Below are 5,289 nucleotides of genomic sequence, written 5' to 3' on the forward strand. Positions count from 1 at the left end.
GAAAACATATCCAAAAAACACTGAAAAATTCGAAGTTTAGCTAATTTTCGTCCAAAAATGACATTTTTATCATAAAAATCACATTTTAATGCCAATATTATATAAAATGAACAATAAAATCCATAAATAAACCAAAATGTCCTAAAAATCACTTAGGACCAGAAACGTTTAACATGCAAAGTTATTTTTAGGTTTATCTTCATAAATCCATATTAATTAGTTTTGTATGTTAATCTTATAACTCGGAAAAACTATAAACCGATTTGCATGCAAACAACCTAAGGCTCATGATACCGCTTGTTAGGAATATATAATCTCATTAATTTATATATTCATATATGTTCAAATTTATTTAGTCATAAAATAAATTCTAGATCTTATGCATGCAAACTAAAATAAAAGAGATGGAAAAATCTATTTCTCACCATCTTATTTTCGGCCATTTGGGCACCAACAATATCTCCTTCTTGTTAGTTCTTGAGCTTTTCTTATAATGGATGAACAAGGTTCAAATTAGAACCTCTCCCAAAAACATATACCCAAGGTGTTACTCTTAATAATTAATATTATTATGAACTAGTAATATTATTAATCTAGCTTAAAATTGACCCAAAATATTTATTTTGTTCTCTATTTCGGTTAAGAGGAGAGGAATTTTGTGAGCTTTTGTTTCTCTAGAATTTTCACAAAAGTAGAGAGTAATCACATTTTCTTACACTAGAAAAATGATGAAGTAGTGAATAAATTGATAGATGAAAAGCTCTCTCTTTTCTCTTGGAAAAACCGGTTGGAGGAGGGAGTAGGAGCCAATGCATGAGCTTGTTTTTCTACCCAAGAAAAATAGGCATGCAAGGATACAAGTAGGGTTTGATCATTGTGTTTTCCACTTAAAAATAAAAACACAATATAAATCTAATACTCCCTCCTTTTTTTTGGCACACTTAAATAAAATGGGTAGTCCATTTTATTTTGTCATTTGTCAATTGTGACATATGTGACATGTTACTTGACATGTGAAATTGTAATGTATTTTTAACATATTAAAAATCAACATACTCATAAAATATGTCATATACAAAATCGACTAGTAATTCGTAATTACTTGTACCAAAACGGTTTATCAAATTATAAATTACAACGTCTTGTATTTATAATAAATTATTCATTCAATTTCAATTTCAATTTCAATTGTTTCGTAAACAATAATTTTATCCAAGTAATAAAACAATTCGATTACTTAGACCGTATCTAATTTAATCGAATGACAATAAGACACGTTAACTTTACTCACAAAATCATCCGTCAATTTTAAGCAATTTAATTAACTCGTATCTGTAACACCCCGGCCGAAACCAGGTCGGGAGCGGTTACTTATGATAGCTCACCAGGCTGTGTACATGGCCCACAAATCAACACGGGTCCTTTATAGCGCATTTTGTCCTCACTCATGCGCATCCTGGGAACCTTCCCAGGAGGTCACTCATCCGAAGACTACTCCCAGCCAAGCACGCTTAACTTTGGAGTTCTTTTGCGTGGATAACCATAAAAGAAATTGCACTTTGGTGATATGAATAGTACTTCCAATCCCTTTAAGCACTAGTCATTTAAGCCTATCACTGGACCTCTTCAATTACCGTGGGGTGTTACAGTATCAGCATACGATTAATTAAATAATCAATTACGAGCGTCACCCTATAGGTATGACCTAAGGGGATCAACTGATCACCACCGTCGCACGACAGTAATATCAAACTCTAGTCAGCCAATCATTACCGATATGTGTGGACCAGTTGACTGTAAAATATTACATCCCACATGTATTCTTAAAATGAGATTTAAACATGTGATCATCATGATCGACAGTTGTGATCGCATTATTGTCGGAGGAAACTTATTCCAACATGGTCGTCCCGAGTAAAGAGGTGACAAAACTAGGACCCTTATTTAAACTAACCTACTAATATAGCCGATATGAGACAATTAGCGGGTCTCACTCCGCCCCTTCAACTCACAACAAGACAACCATGAGGTAGGATGCCTTCTTGCAAGGCAAGGTGGGTCTTGCCAAAATGGCGACACATCCAATCATTAAAGCACATAAAATCAAGTAATGGATGCATCTATAAAAGAATAGCCACTTTCCTCATCTAAGTGGCGGAAATTATGTACAAGGGAAGCAATCTAAGGGTACACATTCCATTATAGATATAGTTTCTTCAAACTACTAAGCCTAGAAGGATACCAATAAATCACCTCCAACTTGTGTCAAGCTAGGGTACCTTTGTCCTCAATCGTTAAATGCTTTTGTCAAGAGTAGACTCCCTATGGTGTTGGAAACACTGGAGGATCGCGGAATTCCCCTTCTTGCCTAGGCAAGAAGAAGGGTCGTCACCTCTCTACCATGCACAAAAGTGGAACTATGGAAAAGGGATCAATAATATTTGAGTTTCATATGGGAGTTTGCTTTTTGTTGTTGTTTTTCCCCCCAGTTTCTTTGTGGCATTTGACATTTTGAGAACAATTTCTTGCCATTTCTTTGATGTTTGGCATTTTCAATACTTAACAATTTCAACTTTTTTGCATTTTCTTTTGAACATTTTCAAAGTCACCCCATTTGTAGTGAGGGTGCTTATATTTGAAGCATAGGAGTTTTCATTTTTGTTACTCCTATTTTCTTTTGATGCAAATTGCAAACTTTTTTCATTTGCATTTCAATTCTTGAACTCAAATTTTGAACAATTTTTGTGCCCATTCCCTTTTTTGATGACAAAATGTGGTAGAACATGGATGATGGTTGCATGGTTTCAAGGGTCACCTTGGAATAAACGGTAGCCAAGGAGTTATCACACCACAAGGTACTCTTGACTAGGCCTTAATCCATGGGTCAAAGGATACTAGCATGACACATCCTAGGGTGTTTTACAAGTATTCTAACAAGCAAAGTCTTAAGAAGAAAAAGTATCTACAAGGGCCTTATACACTTGTCAAGCTTCCCAAATAGACGGTTTCACAAAATTTTTCCTAAATACAACTATATGCCATGATGCAACTAACATTTATACAACCTAATGCATATGCTTCTACCAACTAGTATCCCAAATAATCTAAATGCAATCCTAATTTCACATTGTTTTTACCGCATCAATCAAAGTAAACCCACATAGTCATTAACATAAAGAGGAAAAAGGAGATTGGAAAGATCATACCATGCGGTCTTCTATATCCTCATGTCTCGGATGTGGCGTAGTCGATCAATGTGAAAAGGATGAACAAACACAATATGTATAAACAATATATACAAGACTACACTACAAAGGAAATGAACATGTTTTTGGTTTTTTTGAATTTTTGAATTTTTTTGTATTTTGTTTTAATGAAATTAAAGGACATATTTTTGTATTTTTCAAATTTTTCGATTTTTATCATTTTTGTTTTAAAAAGGTCAAGTTAGAATTTTCCATCCCCACACTAGTATGGGCATTGTCCTCAATGACCAATACGATAGGAAAGTATGCAATTTATATGAAAATGCATGATTTCTAAGCTAAATGCAAATTATATGATATATAAACAAGAGTGAATGCAAACTAAGCTATGCTATATTATGCATGGTTTTTGTTATGGTGGAGAGCATAATTTAGATTAGTTCCCAATGCATATGCATAAACTTCCCCAAACCAAAATAGACACTATTTCTAATGTCAAAATTTTTGGGGGAGTTCATGCAGAAAAATGCAATGCATGAAACTAAAATTTGTCATTTTGGATTTTGAAAGTTGGGAACAATAAAATGAACACCTTAATGGAACCAAGGTGTTAGTCCTCCAATGTTACTAGGACACCACAAAATGATCAAGATAAAATAAAAACAAGAGAAGTAGACAAACCAAAAAGAAGGTGTAAGCATGTAGGATCCTCCAAGTGTTTGCTAATCCTCACCTATCGTGTCATCATCATCATCATCATCATCATCATCAACTTCCTCACTTGAGGCATCATCAACCTCCATGGATGTGGAGTCATTTCCACTTTCACTTTCACTTTCTTGTTCATCCTCACTTTCCTCTTCTTCTTGAACTTCTTCATCTTCACCTTCTGTCTCATCACTCTCATCAACAACCATCTCCTCTTCACCCAGTCTACCACCTCTAGAAGTGCTAGGAAAGAATACCTCCTTATCCGCCCAACTAGGCAAAGGACAAGATGGATCGAGAAGTCCTTGCCTAGCAAGATGTAGGAGGGGCGGATATTGTGCTTTGTAAGCATCAACTCTATCATTATAAGCTTGTTTATGCATTTCCTTCATCAATAGAGTCAAGTAATCATTTCCCGCCTTGGCATTTTCGGGGTTGAACTCATGGTAGACAAATGGATAAGGTGGGGTGATAATGGAGGAGGAGGGCTCGGAAACTTCTTCCCCTTGGTGTTGAATGATGTATTCGGCTTCTTCGGAGAGTGGGAGAAGGTAATTCGGTCTATGAACATTCAAGCGGCAAATCTTGCTAGGCAATGTGAAGGATTTAGCTTCGTTTGTCAACCACCCAAATTTGTTATCAAGAGTATCATTCTTAACCCATTTGAACTTTAGAATCATGGTGGCTAGATCAATGATAGGGCCCCCCTTTACCGGTGTATAAGTGTCATTCTTGTTGAAATCCCGGTTAAAGTGCTTAGCCAAATACGTAACTAATCCTCCATTGACAATAAAGGCCGTGCCTTCTTTGCCACAATCAACATTAAGCCATCTATCAATTAAAAGTCGTAAAGCATTGTATGGCTTTGTGAACTCTCTCCCAATGTTCAAAGCCGACTCAAGAAGAACAAAATCAAGTTCGGTAAGATGATTTGTGCCTTTCCTAGCTATCAAGGTATTCCCAACAACCTTATGCCATACTCTTATGCCCGGATGATGGACTAAGAGAGCACGACAATCATGGTAGGATGTGAATTCTTTTCCGGAAATGGCCTTCCATAGAGGAGCGGGGTCATACTTGGTAGGCTTCTTTGTAAAAGTCGGGTTATCACTAAGGCCAAATATCTTACCAATTTCGTCATAAGACAATTTTCTATAAACATTATCGAGACGAAACACAATATTGGTTAGGGTCTCCACCTTGGTGACTTTCAAAGAGCTCAAAAACTCTAAGGTGAGGGAGGAGTAGGTTAATTCTTGCATTTCAAACAATTTACTTAATCCCATAGACTCGAAAAAGGTCTTTGTTTGCTCAAGAACACCCAATTTTGACAATGCATCTTGACAAATGAACCTGGTAGGCATGATGGTTTTCT

The sequence above is a fragment of the Silene latifolia genome, chromosome 11 (assembly GCF_048544455.1).
Source record: "Silene latifolia isolate original U9 population chromosome 11, ASM4854445v1, whole genome shotgun sequence".
Taxonomy (NCBI): domain Eukaryota; kingdom Viridiplantae; phylum Streptophyta; class Magnoliopsida; order Caryophyllales; family Caryophyllaceae; genus Silene; species Silene latifolia.